Genomic DNA, 21,464 nt, shown 5'->3' on the forward strand with positions numbered 1-21,464 from the left:
AACAGTCGCCGGTGGGCCCTCACGCATGGTTGTTGCAAACAGAAAACGTACCGTCGCCATGTTTTTTTAAATTTTGCCTCTGTACTTTCTGTATGCCTTCATTAGCGTCATCAACCCCATATTTTCTCTGTTTTAACTTCTGTAACTTTTCCGCCACTTTACCGTTTTTAACAAAGTCACCGTTTTATTGCCTTTTTATATCGTTTGTTATCTTCCCATAATGTGTTTTTTTTCTCTTTTCTTATTTGGGCTTTACGCGTCTATCGCCAGGGGGGATTGAATTCAGTAAGGGAATAAAATTAACATCTCGAGGGTTGGATCCCCTCACTTCCAAATCGGAGGATTATGCCACCCGGACTACTCTCAAGGTGCCTTTGCCATCTGTCTGCCGGCTGCCGCCGCCGCCGGCGCCCCCCCCCCCCCCCCCCCATCCTCGTCACAGCCACCCTCCATATTTGTCTATTTTCCCATTTGAGTGACTCCTATTGCCAGTGGACAACGAATTTCATCATGGACACACCCACTAGCACCATCATTTACACCTCTACTTGCCCTGCATCCACCATTACCTCGTGGAGTGCCTCCCACGACCTTAAACAATGTCCTAACCTTGGTCTCCTCCTTCCTGCAACACCTGCTACGAATTCCACCCCACCCACTCCTCCAAATGCAAAGCCAAACCCCCTCTCACCAATCCTGAGCTCACTGTCCCCATTCACCACATTGACCAGCCCATCCATCCCATCAATTTCCTCCACCCGCCCCATACAGCTGAAGACATCTGGTTCCTGACCATTGTTCTGCAGAATATCCACCCACTGCAACATCCCCACACAATCCAGCAGATCTCCCTTGCTGCTGCTCCGTCTTCCATTTCAATAGCTACGCCACTTACTCTCACAACCAGGCCCACTTTATCTTCATATGCCTAGACACTTGTTTAAGCTCCTCTCTGCTCTTCCCCTCCCACTCTGCTGAGCTACTGATGGACAAAACAACGAAACTATCGTCTGAAGAACACGTGTCTGATTTCTACCAACCACATACAGGCCCATTCTGAGTGCTCCGCAGATTGCCAAAAGACTACGTGATAGATTGGAACGGAAAGCCGGGTTTTTCTTAGTACGAAAACACACAGCAATCGCAGACAATTCTAGCTACTTAATCCATGGCAGCAAATGGATAAATGTATGTACAATGATGCTGGGAGTGGAATGACAAATCGACATGATTGGGCTGAGCGCCCTTTATTTGACAAAATAATACTAATCTGGAATCTAGATTTCTAACTTTTATGATGGTTTTTATGCACTCAGGCCCCAAAGAAACTGGTAAAGGCATTCAGATCCACAGATACCATTCACCACATCAACCAGCTCTGTGCTGCATTGTGCAGCTACCTACTGCCAGGTACTCCACATCAGTGACATCATGAGAGAGCAGAATGGGATGCTCCGCGGAACTCACAGACTTTGAACATGGTCAAGAATTCGCAGACTTTGAACATGGTCAAGTGATTGGGTATCACCTGTGTCATAAGTCTGTATGCGAAATTTCCCCACTCCTAAACATACCTAGGTGCACTGTTTCCGATGTGATAGTGGAGTGGAAACTAGAAGTAACATATACAGCACAAAAGCGTACAGACCGACCTCGTCTGTTGACTCGCAGAGACCACCGTCAATTGGAGAGGATCGTTATGTGTGGTAGGCAGACATCTATCCTGACTGTCACACAGGAATTCAAAACTGCATCAGGATCCACTGCAAGTACTATGAAAGTCAGGCAGCAGGTCAGAAAACTTGGATTTCATGGTCGAGCAGCTGTTCATAAGCCACACATCACGCCGGTAAATGTCAAACAATGCCCTGCTTGGTGTAAGGAGAGTAAACATTGGACGATTGAACAGTGGAAAAACGTTGTGTGGAGTGACGAATCACGGTACACAATCTGGCGATTCAATGAACAGGGTGCGGGTATGGCGAATGTCCGGTGAACGTCATCTGCTAGCGTATGTAATGCCAACAGTAATCTTCAGAGGTGGTGGTGTTATGGAGTGGTCGTGTTTTTCATGGAGGAGGCTTGCACCCCTTGTTGTTTTGTGTTGCACTATCACAGCACGGACCTACATTGATGTTTTAACCACCTTCTTGCTCCCACTGTTGAAGATCAAGTCGGGGGTGGCGATTGCACCTGACAACACGATCGAACACCTATTCGTAATGCACGACCTGTGGGGGAGTGGTTACACGACAATAACATCCCTCTAAAGGACTGGCCTGAACAGAGTCTTGACCTGAATCCTATAGAACACCTTTGGGATATTTTGGAATGGTAACTTCGTGCCAGGCCTCACCGACTGACATCAATACCTCTCCTCAGTGCAGCACGCCGTGAAGAATGGGCTGTCATTCCCGAAAAAACCTTCCAGCACCTGATTTAACGTATGCCTGCAATAGTGGAAGCTGTGATCAAAGCTAAAGGTGGGCCAACACTGTACTGAATTCCAGCATTACCGATGGAGGGCGCCACGAACTTGTAAGTCATTTTCAGCCATGTTTCCGGATACTTTTGATCACATAGTGTATGCTTCGTAGGGGGAAACTGCTGTTAATTTTCAAGCTTTTACGTGAATATACTTTGCGCATCCTTTTGCAAGCGAGAAGATATCGTGAAGTACGATTGGGAAAGGCTGTAAATTAACCATCTATGTCCCTTTATTGAGTCCAGATGTTGAACAGAGAGAATGTTAAATACGCTGACAGAAGAAAAAATCGCACCAACAAATAATAATTACTGTGGAGTAATGAAATTTCTTGGCTAAACTTGCTTTGGTGACATATTTCAGTGATTAACACTGCAAGGTCATAGGTTAATTTAAGTGCAAGATAAGCTGTCGCAAATCAAAGGGATAGTACACTATTAACCAGCGTAAGTTCCAAAATGTTGATTGAAACCATGAAAACGTAGATGTATTGTGTTGTGCAGGTCTCAGGTGTCAGTTTGTGGGGTGGAGTTCCATGTCTGTTGCACTGGGTCGGTCAATAACGGTATGGTTAATGCTGGTTGTGGATAGCACTGGATCTGTCGTCCGAAGATGTCTCATATGTGCTCGATCAGACAGATCGGTGGTGGAGCACGCTAAAGCAACATGTCGATTCTCTGAACAGTGTATTGAGCTACAATAGCTGTGTGCGGTCGAGTGTTATCTTGTTGGAAAACACCCACTGGAATTTTCTTCATGAATGGCACCACAACAGATCGAATCACCGGACTTACATACAAATTTGCGGCCGGAATGCGTGGGATAACCACGAGAGTGCTCCTGCTGTGATACGAAGTCGCACTCCAGACAAAAGCTCCAAGTATAGGTCTATTGTGCCTATCACACTGACAGGTTGGTTGCAGGTCGTCAGCTGGCCGAGTCCTAAACAACACACGGCCATCACTGGCACCGACCGACACAAGAAACTCTCATGAGGAAACACAGCAAACTGCACCCTGCCATCCAATGAGCTCTTGCTTGACACTAATTAAGTCGCAAATGGCGATGGTTTGGGTTCAGTGGAGTGCACATTACAAGGCGCCTGGCTTGGAGCTGTTCTTGAGGCAACTAGTTTCTAAGAGTTCGTTGTGTCACTATAGTGCCAACTGCTGCTTACACTCCTGGGGCAGACGCAATACGCTGCGCCATAACCATACGCCAAACACGATGGTCATCCCTCTTGAAAGTGCCAATGTGCCTGTCTGGAGCTCATTTTTCTTGTGACTACATTTTCGTGACCACTGCTGACAGCAATAATGTACAGTGAGCACTTTCCAGCTTAGTCTTTTTGCAGTATCACAGACAGAACATCCAGCTTTGCGTAGCCCTATAATACAGCCTCATTGAAACTCAGTGAGACATTGATAATGGCATCTTTGTCTCCTTAAAGGCATTGTTGTTGGCCGCTGCGGCCGAGCGGTTCCAGGCGCTTAAGTCCAGAACCGCGCTGCTGCTATGGTCGCAGATTCGAATCCTGCCTCGGGAATGGATGTGTGTGATGTCCTTAGGTTAGTTAGATTTAAGTAGTTCTGAGTCTAGGGGACTGATGGCCTCAGATGTTAAGTCCTATAGTGCTTACAGCCATTTGAACCAGTTTTGAAAGGCATTCCTGACTAACATCAATTCAGCACACCCAATAGCAGAGGTAACTGAAGCTACTAGCACCACCCTTATGCGACTGTGACGCAATCTGAAAAGACATAATCTTTCAGACGTAGAAACACACCTGTCAGCTTTTGTTTATAATGCACAACGCCTTCTTGGTGTTGGTATTTTCTTTCCTGTCTATGTATTGGTGATCCTTCTACTTCACTATGTTATCTGCTTTCAGTATACAGAAACATATGAGCTAACATGTACCAAATGCAAACTCGTAGCTACTCCAAGTTTTCAATGCAAACTTTTGGAAATTCTTGCAGTAGGTTAGTTAATTCTGAACTAGCACAATAACTACAACCATAAGTAAAATCAACAGTTATACTCTACAAATGACTGTGAGATGCATGTCAGGGGGTACGTCCCATTGTACCTGTTGTTAGGGCTTTTTCCTGCTCGATTCGCACATGGGGTGCGGGAAAATGGATTGTTTGAATGTGTGCAGCAATTATTCTAATCTTATCCTCACTATGCCCCTGTGAGCAATACGTAGCGAGCTGTGTTATTTCCCCAAGCCGGTCTCCCGTCTCAACATCCTAGCTTAAACCTCATCATGTCGTGGCAGCATCGTATCTTGTTCAGTAACATCCATTCTCTAGCTACCAACAACCATCTCCTCATGCACACCCTCCTGACCCACTACGTGGATGCCTTCCTCATCAATAAAACTTTTCTCCAGTCCCCGCGTATCATAAGCACTTCGCCCTACTTCATTCACTGCTCCGATAATCCCTTCCTGATTGCACGTGGCAGAGTTGCCATCAGCCACCTACGCCAGGTCCCTGTTTGGCTCCAAATCCTCCTTCGTGACCCCACTGAACATTTTAACCTCAGCCTCTTTTTCCCTGGCCTCACCATAACCTGTGCCACCATCTATGTCCGTGCCACTGGCCCCATACCATTTAACATCCTTTCCCACATTGACTGCACCTTCTCCTCCTACGTGATTGCCGCCAACATAAACATCCGCAGTTGTACCACCGCCGAGCTAGGATGGTGGCATCAGTTCCTCACCTCACTTCAAGCTGATTTCCTTCCCATCCCCCACCACACCTTCCCCGAATCCAATACCACTCCCAACATAGTCCTGGCCTTACAGTGGATGTTCTCGACCCTATTGCTAGCATCCATCTCCCTGTCCTTATCGTGACAGATGGGTGAAACCAACGCCTCGCTCCATGCACCGACCCTCCCCAAGAGTTCGTCCATGACTACTCTCGTGCTAAATAGAATGCCTACCGGGCGACCCTAGGTACCCGGTTTGATGACCACCCTCTGGCCTTCCAGCATCCTGATGATGTCACCCATGCCACCTGCTTTCTCCACCAAACCCTGTCTGAGGCTGTTGAAGCTCATTTCCCCACTACCTTCATTCACCTGCACTGCCCCACTTAACCCCCACAGGCCATCCTTCTCCTTCATGAATCCTGCCATCTCTACCATGACTTTCTCCACACATGGGACTGGAACACACTCCATCGCCACTGGCAACTCTAGGGTGGGATCCGAAATTTGCTCGCTGCCAAAAAACGCTGGGACTGGCACCAGGACCCACCTAAGTGATACTCATCCAAGTACTAGTCAGCCTTCCATCGCCTTACTGGATCTAATCCCTCCCCGCAGTATCCCCTCCTCCATGATGATCAACCTTTTCCTGACAACCTCAGTAAGGCCAATCATTTTGCTTCCTACCTGTCCAATATCCTTACTATTCCTGATGATCCCATGTTTGATTACTCCCTCTTCCCAGATGTCTGTGATTGTACTGACACCTCTGGTCCCCCGCATGCCCTTAGCTTCCAGTACTTGGACCACATCCCACACACACCTCTTAACATTCCCATCACCACACAAGACACCATAGCCACACTTCACACTAAACGTTACACCATTCCTGGTCACGACCCTGTCACCTACCACTATCTCTGTGAGGCACCCATATCTTTCCTCACCATCCTGGCTGTGCTCTATAATGTGGTCCTCATGATCGGCTACTACCGCAACCTGTGGAAAACCTCCCGGATCCTGATGTTCGTCAATCCTACCAAACCACCCACTGATGGCTCCTCCTACCATCCCCTCACTCTTCAGCAATAACTTGGAGTCCATCTTCACCTGAAGAATTCACCAGCACTTCCACCTGCATTGTCTCCTTCCCTCTATCCAATGTGGCTTCCAACCCTCCTTCTCTGTTGATGACCTCCTCCTCCATCTCACCCACCTCCTTTCCGGCCAACTAAATTCCCATCGCTCCACTGTCTTCATGTCCCTTGACCTCAAACGTGCGTACAACCGTGTCTGGCATTCGCACCTCCTCGACAGCCTACTAAATTCCCATCGCTCCAGCACCTTCATGTTCCTTGACCTTAAACTTGCATACTACCATGTCTGGCATTCCGGTCTCCTTTTCAAGCTCCAAACCTTCGCCCTTCACATCAGTTATGCCTGTCTGGTCGCCTCCTTCGTCTCCCACCACCCTCCTATGTTACCATTCACAATACTGACTCTTATATCTTCTACCCTTTCGCCAGTGTGACCCAGGGCTCCATCATCTCTTCTCTTCTTTACCTCCTCTATAAGGCGAACATGCCATCACCCCACCCCATCCAACTTCTCCAATTTGCTGATGAGACTGCCTTCCTTGCCCTCGGCCTCACCCTCCAATGCTCCCAATGCCTTCTTCAATCCCACCTTGACCAATTCACCGCTTGATGTAACCAGTGGTTGCTCATGATCAATCCTTCCAAAACCTGGGCAATCATGGTAGGGAACACCACCCCTATCTTCCGTCTCCTAGATTTTTACCTAACCATATATTGCCACCCCATCAACCTCACCCCAAACTCTCAAGTATCTTGGTGTCACCCTCAACTGCCGCCTTTCCTGGACCCCCATCTCTGGGCAGTCCAAGCTGAGGCCCGTACCTGCCTCTGTCTCCTTAAACTCTTCTCCACCCAAACATGGGTTACAACTTCTCCACTCTCTTCCACACTTATCAATCCCTCATCTGCCCCATCCTCTGCTATGCCTATCCCACCTGGGTTTTCGCCCCTCCCACATACTATAAGTCCATCCAAATCCTTGAATGCCATGTGCTCTGCCCTGCCTATTGCATCCGCCTCCCATCCCCCATGTGGATCCTTTCTGACTTGATTCCCTTCCCGCACCTTCTCCTTTTCCTCAAACAAATTCTTTACACCCCCTGCGGACTCGATCCTCCACACCCACTTGTCTCTCGCCTCTGCGCCCACCCTGTCCCACTGCCATGCCTGTATTCTTGCGTCCTGCCTGCTCTTCATCTTCACACTCTCCACACTCTCGCCCAGTGTGGTTTCTGCCGACTTCCCCTCCCTGTGATGTCTTTGTTCCCCCATCTAGCCATCCAACCAGCTCTAACCCCCTCTCCCTCTCCCCCTTTTTTCCTCCTGGTCTCCCTCTCTTCTACCAACCTTCCTTTCTCCCCTCTCCCCTCTCCTTGTCTCCCTCTTCCTCCACTTCTCCTCCCAGGGCTTCCAACACCTACCCTCTCCCCTCACCCCACCCTTCTCTCTCGCACTGGCTCCTTCCCCTTCTCCTTCCCTCATGCCTTTTCCTTACACTCAGTGGCAGCCCCCCCCCCCCCCCTTCTTCAGTGTGTTGGTTACCTTTTCGCTGATGATCCTCACCACAGTGGTTCAGTGCACCACTGTTTCTTCAACAGTGTTTTTCGGTGTCCTTCTACGTTTGTGTCTCCAACTGCATGTCTACATTTTTTTTAACTGTTGACCTCATTTGTGTATACCAAGCCTACAGACGAACGACTTCATTTCTATAGTGTTACATATTGTCACCATGTTTTTCCCTACATATATTTTCTATTGTTTTCTATTGTATCTAATGTTGTACCATTTGGCTGAAGAACCACATATGTAGGCCGCTGCAGGCCCATCTCGTGTGAGGAATGAAATAAGAATAAAGGAACCAAAAAGGAAAAAAGTTATTGAGGGGTAATGAAAGTTTTGGATATGACCTCATCCTCTTCCCCCACCTCCTCCTTCTCTTCCAACATTTACACATCCTTTACACTGTCCACAGGCTTGTTCCTTCTCAGCCCCTGGTTTCCTCCTTCCTCTCCACCCCTCGCCCATTGCCGCGACTTTATCGCTATATCCCTCCCTCTCTTAACCACCACATCCTCCATCTCCTTCATCAGGGCAATTTCTAGCACCTCCCAGATTGTGAACTTTGCTGTGACATCTACGCTTCCTTCCAACTGTAACCCCCATGTCCTCCCCTCACTCCCTTCTCTGCTCTCTTTTTCCCTCCCTCCCTTCTTCCCTTCTTCGTCCGTCCTTCCTCATATGTATGCCCCTGGCAGATGCTCTCTGTCGTCGTCATCAGTGTAGTGCATCAGTGTTGTGTTTGCTGCTGTTCTCCTGTAGGTCAAGAGGTGTGATTTTGATTGTGTGCTGGACTTGTACATAGTGTCATTGTCAGTGATTGTTATGTGCTACACTGTCCGTCCATACATTTATGATCCAGCATGTTGTTTTGTTTTCTGTGCGCTAATTTGTTACGGTTTTTATGTCCATTTTTCAGTCGACCCCCTTTCGTCTGTTCTCTTCCATGATGTTCCCCCTTATTATATGTATGTACGCCATATTCTCTCCTTTATGTTATTTTAAATGTCTTCTGTTGTATGATTAATGTCTTTTGGCTGAAGAGCAGCGCAAACGCTGCTGCCAGCCCGCCCCAGATGGGGCATTGAAATACAATAAAGAAAAAAAAAATTGTTTTGGACGGCTCAGTGTAATTTTGTGGTCTGGGCCTATTGGTGCAGAGAAGAACTTGGTACGCATGAATAAACAGAAACTGGAGAATCGCCATAGGTGTTGCTGCACTACGTCGTGTAATCGGAGATCCGATACGATATTTATGGATTATTTTGCAAAGAAGTATCTTTGAGTTAAAATGTTGAAACAAAATGTAGTAGGTACGCTTGTTTGTCTAACGATATAAAAAAAAGCGGAAGGCGACTTGTTTTCCCTCTCTCGCTTCTGTCCTGCGGTACCGAGATAAGCTGTGTAGTGTCACATGTGTGCTTTTGTGAAATAATTATGTCAATTTCATCTTAAGTAGCCGTGTTTCATTTGAAGATCCCTTTCCTTGCTGTTCACGTTACACATGAGTTTAGTATGGATTTCTTAGTGCAGTTTCGGGCTGTATCGGAGAGAAGTTGTTTCTGGGATTGTTTGGGGGTCATGGCCGAACACTGTTAGCGGTCATTCGCAGTTTAATCAATCACATTATAATTCATACTTTAATCAATCACATTCTGATTCATACGTCCCTGAGATTATTTTTAACTATGTTTTTCTCTCAAAATCGGGGCAATGTTATAACGCGAACCGTGTAGTATTCAGATCGGTCGTTTGCCTCCAAAGAATGTCGTCTATCAATGCACTCGCCGGTCTGATATAATGACGATGCTGGAAGACAGCACAGCGTAAGTATAATCTGTTCATCATAAGAATAAAACTGATGTAACCATTACGTCATGTATTCTTGTATGTTTGCTTCAATATAATTGGATTTCGTTTCACGTGGAGCGGAAACCAATCTGAGACCAGTACAGTCAAGTAAGATCATAAGGATACGTTTTGTGCTGTGTTACACGCACACAGACGGAGCGATAATGCGGGACAACAGCTATACCGGAGCATCAAACTTGGACAGCACTGGCCAGCCAGCGGTCCAACTTACCTGCATTGATGTGAACAGTTGCAGTTCGGATGTAAAAAGAGACGAGGAAAGAAACAAGATAGCTTCGAATGTCATTTAATTTTTAAAGAGAATGAAACTATATTTGGAGAAACTCCACCACTACCGCTCACTTCTTCAGTGACCAGACGGCAAGCATGAAATGCAATTGTTGTCACCTGACATGGTGTTCTAATTACAAACAAAAGTGATGAAAATTTCCAACTTAAACATAGCGAGCTGTGTGTAATGTAAAAGAATACTGCAGGGATTTCATTGTACTGTTGAACACTGAAGCCACTAATGTATTTATTACAGTCAGTCATCTGGTTAACTCGTAGCTCCTGCGTTATCGGAGTCGGAGAAATACATTTCAGTTCTGGAAGTGTCACCTGCTATGTTGATAACGACCCTATCGACATCAGAATACACGAAGCCAACCAGCCGCCCCATATTCCCCTTTTTTGACGAGCCGTTCTGTATTCCGCCAGCGTTCGGCGTGACGTGTGAAAAAGCTGCGTGCGTTTGTACCAGTAGTCTACGTCTGGCAGTTGGCAAGTCTTGTTAGTTCTTGGGCCAATTCCCTTCATTTGGCAGCAGATCAGTTCTGCTGAGTTCCTATTGTAATGGTACAGTGGCAAATGTCAAAATGCAGAATTTGTATGCCATGCTCGATGCTGTGAAAAGAATTGTTTTCATGTTTCTCCGAGGCTTATCTACATCTGTGGTATAAAACGACGAAGATAGTTCAAATAAAGAGTGTTTGGTTTTTCATTTTTGTATTAAAACTTATATTGTTATGTTTTCTTAATTTAAGCAACTTTTGTTAACAGTCATTCATAAAAATCGATAATTCAGAATTTATATACCCAATAAAAACGGGAATTTCGCATGCAATATGTAATTAGAAACAAGAATTCGTACATTATTCTTAAAAATTTACGATGAGTTCTACAATTACGAGATGTAGCTATTTCAAATTGAATGAGAAAAAAAATGACTATGTGGAAATTGTAACCAGGGAACCACCGCCCACAGCAGGCTACCGATTCAGCGAAACCTGCAGTTTAGATGCGTAACGGCACTGTGTCCAATACAGTCCCTCAGAAAAGTTGAAAGCTGATTACCTCTGTAAACATATGAAAAACATTAAGAACAATCTATTTTTCGGCCCTTTTTTTAACCCTGTTTCACTATGGAACAGTCTGCAGCCTCAGGTATTTTCATTCCGCGTATTAACAGCGCGACAATCAGAGCTCAACAATAAAGAGGCTGTGACTGTAGAGCATTTTTGAAATTAAATTAAAATACGTAGCTAAGGCGTTATTAAGAAAAAGCTTGGTGGCTCTTAATAGATTTGAACATCATAAAGTTTTATTTAATGTAGCTAATACATAAGTAGGACCTACTTCCAAGAACGTAATAACACCAGTGTACGTCTGCTAGTGCTTCTGACCTATCATCGCGATTGTGTTTTTTTACACCAGGTTTATTCTTATGATGAACTCCATATCCATAACGCCATGTCTACCGCTAGCGTCTGCCACTTCCATTCCTTTTTTCTTTCCTTTATTGAATTTCGATTCCCCCCTAAGGGGGCGGGCTGGCAGCAGCTTAGTACGCTGCTCTGCAGCCTACAGACTTTTTAAAACGTAAGAAGAAGATAAGAAACAATAAAAGCAGGGGATAAAACGGTGACTAAATTGTAAAACGGTGGAAAATTGTGGAAAGCTAAAACATAAAGCAAACGGTTGGCAAGGCTAATAAAATACACAGGAAGCAAACAGGTAACATAGTAGACAGACAATTAAAAAACACGGCCACAGTCTGGTTTCTGTTCGCAAGAGATATAAAAACCACACCCAGCGAAAGTATGATGTCCGTTCGCAACACTTCGGAAAAGACACACAACACTGAACACTCACTGTAAACGCTGCACTAAAATGTCGGCACAAAGATGACACACCATAACCGAGGGCATTTGGGTGGGCGGGGGGGGGGGGGGGAACTGGACAGATGGAGGGGGGGGGGTAAAACAAGGAGGGAGGAGAGGAAAAACGAAAGGGGGAGGAACCAAACGAGGGAGAGGACTCATAAGGGGCAGGGCAGACGCGAGAGGGAATGGGAAAAGGCAGAGGATGGAAATACAAAAGGACTCAGAGGAGAGAAGGGAGGCGGAGAGATTTTAGGTGGGGGAAAAAAAAAGAGGATGGAAGGGGGGAGAGGGAGCCCAGGAAAAGGACGGAGGTAAGGAGGGGGTGAGGATCAGAATTGATACGAGGGATAAATGGCAGGAGAGAGGGCATCATCATTGAGGGGGAGTTGATGGAAGCCACCTTTGGAAAGGAGATGAAGGGTGTAGAGATGGAGGGTAGGGGCACACAACAGTAAAGAGGTGGCAGGGGGCGGGGATGGGAGAGGAGAGGAGCAACCAGGGGTTGAGGGGGATCAAGGCGGCGGTAGGTGTAGAGTATGCGGATATGTTCGAGGAATAGGAGCAGATGGGGGAAAGGAATGAGGTCATAGAGGATCCGTGTGGGGGATGGGTGGCGTATACGGAAGGCGAGGTGGAGTGCATGACGCTCAAGGATCTGTAGGGACTTATAGAATTTGGGGGGAGCAGATATCCAGGTGGGACTGGCATAAGAGAGGATGGGACGGATTAAGGATTTGTAAGTGTGGAGGATGGTAGAGGGGTGCAACCCCCATGTCCGGAAAGAGGGGAGTTTGAGGAGTGGGTGGCGGTTGTGGGCTTTGGATTGGAAGGAGCGGAGATGAGGGATCCAGGTGAGGTGACGGTCAATTGTGAGGCCAAGGTAGGTGAGGGTGGCGGTGAGGCGGAAAGGACGGGCGCAGATGGTAAGGGAGAAATCCAGGAGCCGGAAGGAACGAGTGGTATGACCTACGATGATTCCCTGGGTCTCGGAAGGGTTGATTTTCTGGAGCCACTGGTTACACCATGCGGCAAAAAGGACAAGGTGATTCTGGAGAAGGCATTGGGACTGTAGAATGGTAGGAGCGAGCGCGAGGAATGTGGTGTCATTGTCACATTGCAAGAGGTGTACTGGAGGGGGGGTTGGGGCATATCTGCCGTGTACAGGAGGTGTAGGGGAGGGGAGAGGACAGAACCCTGGGGCACACTGGCAGAGGGGTAGAAGGTGCGGGAATTGGGATTATGGATGGTAACATAGGAGGGGCGGCGGGAGAGGAAGGAGGCCATCAGACAGATGTAGTTGACAGGAAGGGGGTAGGTTTGGAGTTTAAACAGGAGACGGGGATGCCAGACACGGTCGTAGGCCTTTTCGAGGTCGAAGGAGACAAAAATGGCGGAGCGACGGGAGTTAAGCTGGAGGGAGATTAGATGAGTGAGGTGGAGGAGTTGGTCATCGGCGGAGAAGGAAGGTCGAAAGCCACATTGGGTGTCAGGGAGGAGGTGGTTTTGGGGGAGGTGGTGATGGATGCGCTGGGTAAGGATGGATTCCAAGAGTTTGCTGAACACTGATGTGAGACACATAGGACGGTAGGAAGAGGCATCAGATGGAGGTTTGTTCGGTTTGGAGAACATCAGGATACAGGAGTTTGCCACTTCCAGGTGACAACGCCATTTCCTCAAGCAGCTGCATCATAGCAGAAAGCGTTTGTCACGCAATTGCTGGGAACTGCCTTAATACATACGGCGGTAGTCTGTTATCTTTATCTGGCGAACATGTTCAGACATTAAAACATTAAACAAGCTCTTTCTTCTAAACTGGCGTCAAAACTGAAGGGAGAAAGAATCGGCACTGCAGCAATTGCAAGAGTGGCTACTGTGCTGCCATCTGTTGATGACGGCAGGAGCGGGGCCGTTCTTCAATACCTGCCTAACGTAAAAGTCGGGTTTACGGCTCCTGTTTGGATATTCGTGGACGATTCATTTAATGAAAGCTTATTCTACAAAAAAATATATTTATTCTTTAATGATAATCATGTGAGTGAGAATTCGACTGAACAGTTCCTGACGATGGCTTCATACTCGTTCCTACTATTTATGGCAAATGCTATATATAAATGCAGTCGCAAGTAGTAGTATTCACCTTCGTGAAGCTCCTGTCTCTTTTCTCTCCATCCTGGCCAGGCTCTACAATGTAGTCCTGTCCACCGGTTACTACCCCGACCTGTGGAAAACCTCCCGTATCCTCATGTATCCTCAAACCCGGCAAACCGCCGTCCGCCGTCTCCTCCTACCGTCCCATCAGCCTTACCTCGGTCTTCAGCAAGGTCCTGGAATCTATCCTCACCCGCCGCATCCACCAGCATCTCCGCCAGCACCGCCTCCTCCCCGTTACCCAGTGTGGCTTTCGGCCGTCCTTCTCTTCCGACGATCTTCTCCTTCACCTCACTCATCTCCTTTCCGAACAGCTCAATTCCCGTCGCTCCGCAATCTTCCTCTCTCTTGACCTCGAACGCGCATATGACCGCGTATGGCATTCCGGTCTCCTCTTCAAGCTCCAAACCTTCGCCCTTCCCATTAACTACGTTCGTCTGATCGGTTCCTTTCTCTCCCGCCGTCCTTCCCATGTCACCATCCATAACACCGATTCCTACACCTTTTTCCCCTCCGCCGGTGTGCCCCAAGGCTCCGTCCTATCCCCCCTTCTGTACTTGTTGTACACGGCGGACATGCCGCCGCCGTCACCCCCTGTCCACCTTCTCCAGTTTGCCGATGACACTGCCTTCCTTGCCCTTGCCCCCACCCTGCGACGCTCCCAACGCCTTCTCCAATCCCATCTTGACCGGTTCACCGCTTGGTGCAACCAGTGGTTGCTCAAGGTCAATCCTTCCAAAACCCAGGCGATCATTGTAGGCAAAACCACTCCCTCCTTCCGCCTCCTTGATTTCTATCTCATCGTTTATGGCCGTCCCATCGCTCTCACCCCCACCCTTAAGTACCTTGGCGTCACCCTCGACCGTCGCCTCTCCTGGACTCCCCATCTCCAGACAATCCAAGCCAAGGCACGTTCCCGACTCCGTCTCCTCAAGCTCCTTTCCGGCCGAACGTGGGGTTTGGACCCCTCCACCATCCTCCACACCTATAAGTCCCTCATCCGCCCTATCCTCTGTTACGCCCATCCAGCCTGGATCTCCGCCCCCCCTTCCTTTTATAAATCCCTCCAAATCCTTGAACGCCATGCTCTCCGCCTTGCCTATCGCATCCGTCTCCCTTCCCCCACGCGGATCCTGTATGACCTTATCCCCTTCCCCCACCTCCTCCTCTTCCTCGAAAGGATACGAATCCTATACACCTCCCGTAAACTCGATCCTCCTCACCCGCTCGTCTCCCCGATCCTCTCCCACCCCCGCCCGCTGCCGCGCCTGTACTCCCATGTCCCACCCGGTCTCCATCTCTCCACCCTCCTTACCCTCTCCCAAGGTGGTTTCCGCCAGCTCCCTCTCCCTGATGATGTCCTCGTCCCCTCCATCTACCCCTCCTATCAACTTTGACCCTGCCCCCCCTCCCTCCTGGTGTCCTTTCCCTGTGGCACCCACCCTCCTTTCTCTTCTCTTCCCTTCTCTCTCCTTTTCCCCCATCCCCTCCCTCCACCCTTCTTCTTCCGGGCTTCCCCTCCCCCTTCCTCTCTCCCCACTCTTTCCCCTGCCCGTGGCGTCCCTGCTCTCCCCTCTCGCTTTCCCTCTCCCCCCCTCCTCCTCCTCCTCCTCCTCCTCCTCCTCCTCCTCCTCCTCTCTTGGCAGGTCCCCGGACTCGCACACGCATCGTGAACTTTCGCGCGCCGGAGATCTTCGCCCTCGGTTTAGTGTCAGTGCCGTCGTGTCTGTGCCTCAGTGTTTTTCGCCGTCCACGCTCCTTCGTTCACGTGTGTCATCTCCCTCGTCAGTGTTTGTGCCCAGTGCCGACGTTTTTCTTGTTTGTTTCGTCAAGTGTGAACGGCTTCATGTTTTTTAACTATTGTATCTCCTGTTTTTTAACCGCCATTCTGTTACTTGTCTGTCTCCCTTTCTTTTTTCTTGTACTGCTTATGGCTGAAGAGCGGAGTACACTGTTCCGCTGCCAGCCCACCTTGTATGGGGTGTCCAAATTACAATAAAGAAAAAAAAAAAATGATAATCATGTGAGTGAGAATTTGACTGAACAGTTCCTGACGATGGCTTCATACTCGTTCCTACTATTTATGGCAAATGCTATATATAAATGCAGTCGCAAGTAGTAGTATTCACCTTCGTGAAGCTCCTGTCTCTTTTCTCTCCACCCTGGCCAGGCTCTACAATGTAGTCCTGTCCACCGGTTACTACCCCGACCTGTGGAAAACCTCCCGTATCCTCATGTTCCTCAAACCTGGCAAACCGCCGTCCGCCGTCTCCTCCTACCGTCCCATCAGCCTTACCTCGGTCTTCAGCAAGGTCCTGGAATCTATCCTCACCCGCCGCATCCACCAGCATCTCCGCCAGCACCGCCTCCTCCCCGTTACCCAGTGTGGCTTTCGGCCGTCCTTCTCTTCCGACGATCTTCTCCTTCACCTCACTCATCTCCTTTCCGAACAGCTCAATTCCCGTCGCTCCGCAATCTTCCTCTCTCTTGACCTCGAACGCGCATATGACCGCGTATGGCATTCCGGTCTCCTCTTCAAGCTCCAAACCTTCGCCCTTCCCATTAACTACGTTCGTCTGATCGGTTCCTTTCTCTCCCGCCGTCCTTCCTATGTCACCATCCATAACACCGATTCCTACACCTTTTTCCCCTCCGCCGGTGTGCCCCAAGGCTCCGTCCTCTCCCCCCTTCTGTACCTTTTGTACACGGCGGACATGCCGCCGCCGTCTCCCCCCGTCCACCTCCTCCAGTTTGCCGATGACACCGCCTTCCTCGCCCTTGCCCCCACCCTGCAACGCTCCCAACGCCTTCTCCAATCCCATCTTGACCGGTTCACCGCTTGGTGCAACCAGTGGTTGCTCAAGGTCAATCCCTCCAAAACCCAGGCGATCATTGTAGGCAAAACCACCCCTTCCTTCCGCCTCCTTGATTTCTATCTCACCGTCTATGGCCGTCCTATCGCCCTCACTCCCACCCTTAAGGACCTTGGCGTCACCCTCGACCGTCGCCTCTCCTGGACTCCCCATCTCCAGACAATCCAAGCCAAAGCATGTTCCCGACTCTGTCTCCTCAAGCTCCTTTCCGGCCGCACGTGGGGTCTGGACCCCTCCACAATCCTCCACACCTATAAATCCCTCATCCGCCCTATCCTTTGTTACGCCCATCCAGCCTGGCTCTCCGCCCCCCCTACCTTCTATAAATCCCTCCAAATCCTTGAACGCCATGCTCTCCGCCTTGCCTATCGCATCCGTCTCCCCTCCCCCACGCGGATCCTGTATGATCTCAACCCCTTCCCCCACCTCCTCCTTTTCCTTGAAAGGATACGTATCCTGTACACCTCACGTAAACTTGATCCTCCTCACCCGCTCATTTCCCCGATCCTCTCCCACCCCCGCCCGCTGCCGCGCCTGTATTCTCACGTCCCACCCGGTCTCCATCTCTCCACCCTCCATACCCTCTCCCAAGGTGGCTTCCGCCAGCTCCCTCTCCCTGATGATGTCCTCGTCCCCTCCATCTACCCCTCCTATCAACTTTGACCCTGCCCCGCCCCCCACTTCCCGTGTCCTTTCCTTTCGGCACCCTCCCTCCCTTCTCTTCTCTTCCCTTCTTTTTCCGTCTCCCTGTCCCCTCCCTTCCCCCTCTTCCCCCGGGCTTCCTCTCCCCCTTCCTCCCTCCCCCCTATCTCCCCTGCCCGTGGCATCTCTGCTCTCCCCTCTCGCTCTCCCACTCCCCTTCCTCCTCCTCCTCTCTTGGCAGGTCCCCGGACTCGCACACGTATAGTGAACATTCGCGCGCCGGAGATCGTCGCCTTTTGTGTCTCGTGTGTGTGACGTCGTATAGTGTTTTTGGTGTCCGCCGTCCCACTCCTACGTTCACTTGTGCCGTCGGACTCATCAGTGTTTTGTGCGCCGTGCCGACGGGTTTTCCGTGTTGTTATCGTCACATGTGAACGACTCCGTGTTTTTTATGTCTCTGTGACCTCTCTCTTTTGCCCGTCACTTTGTTCTTTGTCATTCACCATGTTTTATACTCTTGTAAAACGCTATGGCTGAAGAGCGGCGTAGTGTGCCGCTGCCAGCCTACCTGAGTTGTACAGGTTTTAAAATAACAATAAAGTAAATAAAAAAAAAAAAAAAAAAAAAAAGTAGTAGTACATCTAGAGGGTTGAATCCCCTCCTTCGAAAGCGTCGGATTGCAAAGCCTGGGCTACTCTCAGGGTGGAATCTCCGTCTTCGAAGATTGTGTCTGTCTGTCTGTCTGTCTGTCTGCCTGCCCGCCGCTTGCTGCTGTCGCTGTTCGTTCGTTCGTCCGTCCGTCCGTCCGTCCGCCCGCCTGCCTGCTGGCTGTCCATCGCCGTCGTCGTAACCGCTGCCGCCGCCGCCGCCGCCGCCGCCGCCGCCGCCTGCTGTTCGTCCGTCTGTTCGCCGCCGACGCCGCCTGCTGTTCGTCCGTCTGTTCGCCGCTGCCCATCGCCGACGCCGACGCCGACGCCGCCTGCTGCACGTCCGTCTGTCCGTCGCCGTTCGTCTGCAATGAGTACTCCCACATCCACCGTCATCTACACCTCCCCCTCCCCCTCTCCCACAGTCACTTCCTGGAGTGCCGCCTCTGGCCTCCCTCCTTCCACCTCCCCTTCCCTTCCCCCACTTACCCACCCCCCTATCTCCTCCCCTGCTGTATACCCACACCTCTACACCCTTCCTCCAGCCTCCACACCCTCAACAGCTCCCACTACTACCCCCACCCTCACGTACGCCTCTGTTGCCGCCTCTGCTGCCGCCCCTCAGGTGGTTGGCTTGCCCTCTCTCACCGACCCCGTCGCTTCGTCTCCTGCATCTCCCGCACGCATCACGTCGCGCCGAGCCACCATCGCCACCACTGAACCAGCTGCTTCTCCTGGTGCCTCCACTACGCCACAGGGATCTGCCACCCGCCACCTCCCTCTCCTCCCCGTCCCTCTCCCCTCCTCCCAGCCTCCAGTCTCCAAAAAACCCCAAAAGCGCGTCCTTACCGACTCTGCTCCCGCCACTTCCCACAAAAAATCAACACCACCTCCCCTCCCCCTGCCGTCACCATGGACACCACCCCTCCTCCTGCCACCCCTACCTTGGCCCCCACCCTCCACACCTTTCTCCTGTCAACTCCCGATCCTAAGTTCCTCGACGCCCATACACTCACCAAGGAAATACGAAAGTACTTACCTGGTGCTCCCATCTCCCAACTCATTCCCCGCAGGGACTCAGTCCTTATCAAGTCCCCGTCCCTATCCTTTCACACAGACCTCCTGTGAAAACACCCACGAGTTGTGTTTGGCCCCCACGCCTCTCTGACACCCTTCCTTTCCGCTTCCACTCCTCGTCAGCCCCAGCCTCCCCCTCGCCCCCCCCCCACCTACACCGCTGTGATCACCAAGCTCAGCCCGGTGATCACAGAGGATGAAGTGTTGGTAGAACTGAACTCCCACCCGGACTTGGAAATCCGCTCTGCCCACAATGCCTCTGGTCCCACCTACCTCATGCGGGTATTCTCAGAGTCCGCCCCATCCATAGACCATCTCCTCACCCAGGGTGCCCTGATATACCACCGTCGCCACCCTGTTGAATCCTCCAAATCCCCTCCCCAATCCTACCGTTGCCAGCGGTGCCTGATGTACAATGACCACCTGACTCCCAACTGCAAAAACCCCCCCACCTGTCCCCATTGCAAGGCCTCCCACTTTCTCAAGAACTGCCCCAACCTCGCTGCTCCTCCTTCCTGTAATACCTGCAATGGCCCCCATGCCACATACTCCCACAAGTGTAAAGCTAAACCCCCTCCAGCCACCCCTGAACTTACAGTCCCAGTTCGTCCCGTCGACCCTCCTGTCCATCCTAACAATTCCCTCCGTCCACCCCCAACAGCCGAGGACATCATCCGGTTCCTTACCGTTGTACTCCAAAACATTCACCCTTTTCAGCGCCCACACACCTTCCAACAAATATCCCTTGCTGCTCGCTCTGTTTTCCACCTGAACACCTTCGCCACTTACTCCCACAACCAAGCCCACTTCACCTTCACCCGCCTCGACACCCTAGTTTGAGTCTCTTCCCTTCTCTCTCTTCCCCCCCTCCTTCCCGTCATGGCGCGGCACGAGTCTCGCATCCTCTTCCAGAACATTCGCTCCTTCCGCTCCAACAAATACCTCCTCATGCACACCCTCTCCCACCACCAGGTCGACACCTTCCTCTTGAACGAAACCTTTCACCAGCCCCACCATTCTATCCGCACCTCCCCCTATATCCTCCACCGCACTGATGCTCCTGGTCCTCGTGCGCAGGGTGGAGTCACGAATGGCCACCTTAAGCATATCCCCGTCCGGCCACAACCTCTCCTCAATGACCCCACTGAACACCTTATCCTTAGCATCTTCTTCCCCTCCCTCACCATTACCTGTGCCACCATCTATGTCCGCTCCACTGCTCCTCTTCCTTATGACTTCATCTCACACATTGACCACACCTTCTCCACCTATGTGATTGCCGCCGACCTCAACATCCATAGCCGCACTCCTGCTGCCCTTCGGCGGTGGCATCAGTTCCTCTCCACAATCCAGGGTGACCTTGTTCCCATTCCCCAGCACACCCGACCCGAAAGTAACACCACCCCCGATGTTGTCATTGCCTCTGCCAACCTCCTTGGGCGTATCACTGTCGCCGTCCTTGACCCCACAGGTAGCGATCACCTCCCTGTCCTTCTCACCATAACGTCTGCAAACCGCCCCACTCCGGCTCCGCAACCTGCACCCCCTCCCAAGGTCGTCCATGACTATCGCCGTGCCAACTGGGATGGCTACCGGGACTCCATCTCCACCCAGGTCGAAAGCCACCCTCGTACCTATCGCCATCCTGACGACATCATCCGCACCTCGTCCTTCCTTCAGACGGTAATTACTGACGACGTGGAGGCCCATGTTCCTACTAAAACCATCCACCCACACCGTCCCACTCTCCCTCCGCGAGCTGTCCTCCCCCTCCGTGAATCCCGCCGCCTCTATCGCTCCTTCCTGCGCACTCGTGACAGGGATACACTCCAACGCCACCGGCAAATACAGCGACATATACGGAACCTTATTACAGCAACGAAACGCCGGGACTGGCGCCAGACCTGCACACGACTCAATGCCACCCTCCCTATCAACTCCTCCAAGTACTGGTCCGCCTTCCATCGTCTTACTGGTTCCCTTTCCACTCCCCACTACCCCTTCTCCATAACGATCGCCCCCTTCCAGACAACCTCAGTAAGGCCAACCACTTCGCTTCCCACCTTTCCGAGGTCTTCTCCATCCCCAATGACCCCCACTTTGATTATTCTCTTTTCCCCACCGTCATGGAACGTGCTGATACCTCGGTCGCTCCACTTGCTCCTAGTCTCCTGTACTTGGGGCAGTTGCCCCCCTCCGAC

Source organism: Schistocerca americana, chromosome 11 (assembly GCF_021461395.2).
Source record: "Schistocerca americana isolate TAMUIC-IGC-003095 chromosome 11, iqSchAmer2.1, whole genome shotgun sequence".
Taxonomy (NCBI): Eukaryota; Metazoa; Arthropoda; class Insecta; order Orthoptera; family Acrididae; genus Schistocerca; species Schistocerca americana.